General features: G+C 38.5%; 1 pseudogene; it reads right to left on the reverse strand.

The window, feature by feature from the left end:
- Nucleotides 1-5,592: 5,592 nt before the first annotated feature.
- Nucleotides 5,593-7,976, reverse strand: LOC119511631 (annotated as a pseudogene).
- Between the last annotated feature and the right edge of the window lie 536 nt (nt 7,977-8,512).

The following is an 8,512-nucleotide window of genomic DNA, read 5'->3' on the forward strand; positions in this document are numbered from 1 at the left end:
GAAGTGGGGCCTAGAGATCGGCTGCCACCCTGATGCTGCTAGAAGAGGGTGAAGATGAGAGCATGGCTGTCTCCCCAGTGCTTGGAGATGTTTGAGCCCTCACTCCAATGTCTGGAGAGAGCAAAGCCACTACATAAACTCTTAGTGGGGCTGCCATTTTATCAAAGCCTGAGGATAAAACATCATTCTATAGATGACTTTCAGACCTGGAAATCTAATGAAGTATGCCCTACAGGTTTTTGAAACCATTTGGGTCTGATGACCCCTGTTTTCCTTCCCATTTCTCCCTACAGAAATGGGAACATTCACTCTAAGATTGTCCCTCTTTTGTATATTGGAAGCAGATAACTCCTAATTTTCACAGTTCCATAGCCAAGGGGAATTTTGTCCTAGGACCGACCACACTTGTAACTGATTTTGATAAAACTTTGCACTTAATATTGTTACTAAAATGATTTAAGCCTTTTGTGATATTGTGATGGAATGCATGTATTTTTCATATGGAAAAAAATGTCCTTTAGAGGTCAAGAGGGTAGAGCATGGTGGTTTGAAGCTGTTATGTACCCCAAAAGAGGCTGTGTTCTTTTAATCCATTCCTATGGATACAGACCAATTGTAGGTAGGACTTTTTGATTAGGTTATTTCAACTGAGAAATTATCCTAAAGTGGGTCTTAATCCTTTACTGGAGTCTATGAAGGAATGACACTGAAAGAAGTTCATAGAGAAAAGCCCCAGAGAAACTATGAGAGAGCCCAAAGAAGCTCAGAGAGGAAGCCATTGGAACCAGAAGCCAAAAGCAAAAATCCCTGGAGTGGAGGATCAGCAAATGCTGGCCATGTGTCATTCCATGTGACAGAGTTGTCCCTTATGCCAACAGCCTGTCTTCAGAGACCAGGTATTGTCCTGTTGATGGCTTGAGTTGGCCATTTTCACAGCCTCAGAACTGTTAATTGTAAGTTAATAATTCCCCATTGTAAAATTCAACCCCTTTCTGGTATATTGCATTCCAGCCACTTTAGCAAACCAAAACACTACTCTACTGCATTTTCCTCCCACCATGCAAACTATAAGCCAGGCAGTGTGATTTTAATCTAAATGTTAGAACACCAAAGTGCTCTCACCCAAGCACCCTTTTTTCCCAACTTCTCACTCTCTCTAGATAATCATATTCATTCCTATAGCTATAAAAATTTATGATGATCACTCCAAATACCAGTTTGACTCCCTAGAGCTTTATATTCAATGCCTATTTGAAATTTCCACTTAGAAAACTTAAAGACATCTCAAATATAACATGGATAAAATAAAACTCATGTTTTCTATCTCCATACCTGCCCCCATACTAAATATTCCTCCCCCAATTTCCTTCAACATATAAATAACCCTATCCACTCCTCACATTTTCTTTTCTCCATCACCCTCCATTACAGGCACACATCATCATTAAACCCTGTTGTTTTAGTTTGCTAATGCTGCAGAATGCAAAACACCAGAGATGGATTGGCTTTTATAAAACAGGGGTTTATTTCACTAAACAGTTACAGTCTTAAGGCCACAAAACGTCCAAGGTAACACATCAGCAATCGGGTACCTTCACTGGAGGATGGCCAATGGCGTCCGGAAAACCTCTGTTAGCTGGGAAGGCACGTGGCTGGCGTCTGCTCCAAAGTTCTGGTTTCAAAATGGCTTTCTCCCAGGATGTTCCTCTCTAGCAAGCTTGCTCTTCTTCAAAACGTCACTCACAGCTGCACTCTGTTCCATCTCTTTGAGTCAGCATATTTATATGGTTCCACTGATCAAGGCCCACCCTGAATGGGTGGGGCCACACCTCCATGGGAGTATCCCACCAGAGTCACCACCCACAGCTGGGTGGGGCACATCTCCATGCAAACAACCTAATTCAAATGTTCCAACTTAATCCCCACTATTCTGTCTGCGCCACAAGATTGCATCAAAGAATACGGCTTTTTCTGGGGGACAAAATACATTCAAACCGGCACACCTGTTGACTCATCCTCCAAAATATAACCCAAGTCCATTTGCCTTTCTTTATGTCCAGAAGTATCACTCTATTTCTGAACTACTGCTTTATCCTAGCTATTTGCCCCACTTCCACCCTTATACTTCATGATCCATTTTCTAAGATTATGTATTCTAGTTAAAATGTAAATAAGATACTGCCATGTATTTGCCATAAAACCCTCTGGTGTAAGCATAATAATGTTATCCAAATGTTTTTGCATTTTCTATTCCCTTTAAACTGTAAATACATTATGTTATATGCCAAGGGGGGTTTAAGTTATCAATTTTAGTTAAGGCGGCTACTCAGCAGTCATTAAAATAAGGAAATTATCCCTGAATTACCCAGGTGGGTCCAACATAATCACAAGGGTATTTTAAATTTTGCTGAAGCAGACAGAAAAGTCAGAGTCCAATGGATGCAATGTAAGAAAGATTCAACTGGCCATTTCTGGCTTTGAAGATGGAAGGGTACTGTTCATGTGTCAACTTGGCCAGGTGATGATGCCCAGGTGTCTGGTCAAGCAAGCACTGGGCCTAACCATTACTGCAAGTGCATTTGTGTCTGTTTAATAAATGAGAAGGCTGTTTCATTAAATCATCAGTCAATTGATTGCATCTGTGGCTGATTACATCAACAAAGGGCATGTCTTCTGCAATGAGAGAATTCAATCAGCTGGATTTAGTCCAATCAGTTGAAGACATTTAAGGTAGAAGAGAGAGCTTTCACTTCTTCAGGCAGCCAGCTTCTCCTGGGGAATTCTTTGAGGACCTTCATTGGAGTTGCCAGCTTACTGTCTGCCCAATGGAGTTTGGACTTGTGCATCCTGTCCTATGGAATTTGGACTCATGCATCCTGTGCTACACTTTTGTAGAATCTCCTGTTTACAGTTATCTCCTATTGGTTCAGTTTCCCTAGAGAACCCTAACTAATACAGGTGCCATGAGCCTAGGAATACTGAGGGACTGTAGAAGATGGGAAAGACAAAGAAACATATCCTCTCCTAAAGACTGCAGAAGGAGTACAACTCCAGCATCACCTTAATTTTAGCCTGATTAGACCTATTTCAGAGATCTGATCTCCAGCACTGTAATAAAATAAATTTACATTGTTTTAAGTTACTACATTTGGGGTGATTTCTTAACAGCAGCAATAGGAAACCAATAGTCCTTCCCAAGGTTTCTCTTTGCACTGAAAACAAAATGCAAACTCCTTACCTCATGTTACTTCCACTCTTACCCTTTCTATTTTTTTTTCAATCCCAGAATTTTATTAAGTTATAAATGAGGAAATATAAAAATGTTCCAACACCTTATGCTTCTATTATCACAAGCAGTTTGAAAAAACTAATCATTTTGAGTCCCAATTACAGAATCCCTTTTCTTTTTAAGATAAAATTCTACAGCAGAATGTTACTAAGTAAATTAAATTCAGCACAGTGTAATTCTATGTGCCACACAGCCCTTTGATATGATGGGGGGAGTACTGGAAGAAAGGTTCTGTAATTCACAAGAGTAAATAAAATATTAGTAGAGTAAATCCTTAATAAAAACTGTGGAACCATGAGTATATTTATGCCTTATAATCTCATGCATGGAAATTTGTTTAACAAAAAGATAGCTAGAAACCATTATCAGGATTAAAACCAAAAAGAACTGAAAGAAAAATTCAGGAGTGAAAACAAATTTTGCTTATTCATTCTCCTACAAATTTATTCAGTTTAATGAGTACAGAGAAATTCTATTAAGAATATTTGGGTGATATCCCATTTCATCACCCCATTTCAGCTACACTGTCCTGTGTCATATATTAAGAACAGTAGAGAGTCACACTCCACCCCCTCCCCAGTTATACAGGTACTGCCATCTAGTGGCCGTTTTTTTCCCTGAAATTTAAAAAAGATATTTGGCCCAGATTTGGTAACATATAGTAGACACTGATGGTTTGAAATAATAATTCTGTCAAGGAAGCAAATGCATCTTGTACACAAACTCCTTATCACCAGTCAAACTACTGACTGGTTATTTATCAAAAGAAAAGTAAAAAAGAAATAAACCTCTTGGGAGTTTCTCTAACTGTACTTAGCAGTGAATCTCTTCTGACTTCCCCATTCATTCATCTTATCCAGAGATGGCACTCAGATAATAATGCATCAAAGAAAAGCAAAGAATTGCAAACCTTTGGAAACAATGATAAAACATAATCCTCATTTGCAATGATGATCTGGGTAACTATGGAAATGGGCTCCTGACCTGTTTTACTTCCAATTCCTTTGATGCGGTACACCAAAACAGCCAATGTCATAAACTAGAAGATGGACTCCTAATGAACACCTTTTTAATAAATATAAAAATAAGAAAACTAATGTAGTTTATAACATTCATCTTATATTTAGAAGTGGAGACTAAAGATTAAGAATAAGATATTTACTTTGAGGTATTGCTTTGTAGAAATTACTGGATATAGTCATAAAATAATAGGAAACAAGTATCACCTGTGACTCCATAGCCTTTGTAGTAATATAGGTTAAAGAAGAGCTTCACAAACTTTTTCAAGTCAGGCCACACAGAAAATATCTGTACACAACTGGTAAAAATGCAATAGCCTGCTTTCAGCTGGACTGAAGGGAGAAGGGATCAATATTTGTTTCACAATCCATGGGAACCTCTGTGATAAATGGTCAAATTTATGAAAGTACTAATGGAAACATGCTGAGAAGCACTAAAACCATTACTAATTCCTTTTTAGAGTTCTCAGAATTCTGGAAATAAGATTACAAAAATTACTTTGGTCTTTTACATATCAATATTTAGGAAAGAAATTCTCTGTCTTACTTAACATTCTTCCAGTGGTATAAAACCCTGGTCAAAGGAAAAAAAAATGATTCTAGTCTCTTTAAGTTCAAACTAACATGACAGGGTAAAGATGACTTACCTGGCCACCCAGGGCCCAAGGCATATAATGGAACTGTGTGAGCTTTAAGACCACAGGACTATTCTCATATGCCTGGGCACTATTTTTAGTTATTACATTGGCTGCTTTTCTTATTATTTTTTTAAAAAAGAACTTTTCTAACATCTCTCATCCCTGAGGTGGAGAAACCATATTTGAAATTTGCGTTATTTCAAATCACAAATTCAGAGACTTGTAAACATGAGGTTTCCATTCAACACCCCAGGGGAGAAGATTCATTGTGACATTGGTTCAAAAAAAGTTATAATATTGTGCTTGGAACACAGAGAACCAGTTATTAACTTCTTGCTACTATTATAAATAATAACAGCTCAGCCAAGGTTACTATGATCTCTGAAATATCAAAGAAACAGGTTATTTTCTCTTCCTATGGCTATAACACATTTCAAGACACTTTTTGCCTTTTAATAAATGTCCTGTTACTCTGAGTTTCTCTTTCAATTCATTTAATTTCAGCAATCTGTCAAAAAGAGCCAGTAAACAAACACTGAATTACATTTTGTTGGTTTTCTTAAACCCTCAAATTCTAGGCTACAAAAACATCTGGTGTGTCCCCCACCCTGACCACCCTGCTACTTTTCCATATACCAAAGGCCACTCATAAATACAAAGCCACAGGGAAAGCTGACATGGTCTCCTTGGAGCCAGTAGGCAGAAGGGCGATGATCCTGATGAAGCACTGATGGACAAAATGTAGTTCACTGTAGGGCTGAAGTTCCTCAATATAAAGAAAGAAGCAACAACCACCAAGAACAGGAATAGAGTGCTATAAAAGAGGGAAAATGTTGTAGCTTCATAATCAGCGACTTCATTCTTCCACAAGATTCTTTCATCTCTCTCTCCTTTTAAGACATCTTTCTAATGTCAGCTTCAGAAAGTTTTTGAGTTACTTCTTTGGAAACAGCATCCTCCCTCTTCTGTGCTACTTTGTGTTTGAGAACAAATTTGACTTTCTTGTATGCAAAAGCTACCAAATAGGTGCTTACTAGGGTCATCACACTATACAGAACAGCAGACTGAACAAGATCCATGTGCCATATTCACCAATATAACCAGATGGGGATGGCAGACAAAATGAAGGCATTCCCAAAGAAAACGTGGAGGACTTGGTGGAGAGGTTGAGGCTGAAATCCTGCAGGAGCAGGTCCTCCTCAGACTGTTGCTTGGAGCCACCCTTCGGAGCCAAGTCCAGGAAGGAGTCAAAAGCCACAAAGGCCAAATCAAGCCCAGAGCTGGGTGGATCCTTCTGGCACCCTCCCTTACCCTTTCAAAGATTATGTAAAGTATTCTACTTAAAATATAAATAAGACACTGCCATTTATCTGCTATCACACCCCCTGGTATAGGCATAATAATGACCTCCCAAAGGTGTCCCAGTTTCTATTCCCTTTAACCTATAAACATTATGCTATATACCAAAGGGGGATTAAGGTTGCAAATGGAATTAAGTTGACTAATCAGCTGTCATCAAAATAAGGAAATTATCCTTTATTACCCAGGTGGGCCTAACACAATCACAAAAGTATTTTAAATATTGAAGAGGCAGACAGAAAAGTCAGAGTCCAAGTAATGGAATGTAGTAAGATGTGGAGACAAGGAAGGCCCCCTGGCTTAACAAACTATAGAGCAGGGCCTCCCCGGAGCTACAGATGTCTGAAGGCGGACACTGGAGCTAGGAAAAGGCCAAAAGCCTTGCACATCTGAAAGTGGACTGCAATAATCTCTGAGCTCCTGCTGGGCTCCTTCCATGCTCCTGTCTCCCTCCCCCACTGCTTCCAGTCTAGCCCCCAAAGAAATTGTCCCTTAAGACTAAAGATATGTAAATACACCTCATGGCTTTAGAAAAAATGTACCTGAGAACAGTCACGTAGGAGACTACCTTGTATGCTATAACGACCTGTAGAAATGAGTAGAATAAAACTTTCTTTTGCATGGACACTGAAGACTGAGTGTTCTCCCCTTCTTTCACAGTAAGAAAGACTCAACTGGCCATTTCTGGCTTTGAAGATGAAAGAATACCATGAGCCTAGGAATACTGAGAGACTGTAGAAGATGTGAAAGGCAAAGAAACATATCCTCTACTATAGACTCCAGAAGGAGCACAACTCTGCTAGCACCTTAAGTTTATCCTGATGAGACCTATTTCAGACATCTGGTCTCCAGCACAGTAATAAAAGAAATTTACATTGTTTTAAGCTACTGCATTTGAGGTAATTTCTTACAGCAGCAATAGGAAACCAATAGTCCTTCCCAAGGTTTCTCTTTGCTCTGAAAATAAAATACAGACCCCTTACCTTATGTTAAAAACCCTGCAAGACAAACTCCCATCATCAACCACACTCCCTGACTTTTATGGATTCCTCAAGCATGCATAGCTTATTTCTACTTTAAAGTATTTTCACGACATCTCCTAATATGTAACTAATATGCTCTCCCAGTCTACCGTAACTAGCTCTTGCTGCTTATGCCTCAGCTTGAATACTTACTTTTCCTACAGATCATCCTCAAACATCTAATGTAAAGTAATCCCCACTATTTCTTTATAAACGTCATCCTACATTGCAGTCAGGATAGCACTTTTAGTTTTTGCCATTTTCCTCACTTATTTATGTATTTATTTATTTCTGACTCCTCAGGCCCCACTACTACAACTTACTAGAGTGTAAGTTTTGTGTGAACAGAATCCTCAGTAGTGCCTGGCACACAGAAGGCACTCAAAAAACTGCATCACATGAATGCATGAATAAATGATGCAATAAATAGCACCTGTTTTGTGGTTCTGAGCAGGGGACATTTCTAAGTTTTTAAATAAGAAAATTTCATAAATTTATAAAAAGATTAGAATAACAAGAAATGAGTCATTTGATCCTTTCCACTGACTCTTACTTACCTTTTACTGACCCCACATTCTTTTGTGGCTAAGAGTAGAAAAGGAGTAATATTCTTAATTGTTTTCTTCGGCAGAGTCTTTTTCCAACACATCCCTAATATCTCTCATTATAGGTGAAAGTTTGCTCACTTTGCTATATCAGCAGAGATATAGTCATGAATCCCCACATCAATTTGGCTCTCACCTGAAACAGTCATATTGCCCTAGAATGTGAGTTCCAAGGGAAGGGAAATTATCTGTTTTATTCTTTGATATATCCTCAGGAATATATAATAGTGCCTGGTCAGCAATCAATAAATATTTGTTGAATAAATGAATGAGAAAGGTTTTTTTATGTTCATAAAACTGCCATATAATGTGGACAGTGAGGCTAAATAATAATAAAAAAGTGAAGCATTCAGCTATGACAAAATGACTTATAGTAGATGTGTTCTCATTATATTCTAAAGACAGATAGCATGAAGGTGGAGCAATGGACAATAGATGAGGTCTATTGTAAGAACAGTGTGGCCTACTCCTTACTGACTCCCATACCTGCTATAATCTCCCTTTACAGGGGAACTACAAGGTTGATAAAGCAAACAAGCATGTATCTACACTGCCCCATATTCATTAAGGAGCATCACTG

The sequence above is a fragment of the Choloepus didactylus genome, chromosome 1, assembly GCF_015220235.1.
Source record: "Choloepus didactylus isolate mChoDid1 chromosome 1, mChoDid1.pri, whole genome shotgun sequence".
Lineage (NCBI taxonomy): Eukaryota > Metazoa > Chordata > Mammalia > Pilosa > Megalonychidae > Choloepus > Choloepus didactylus.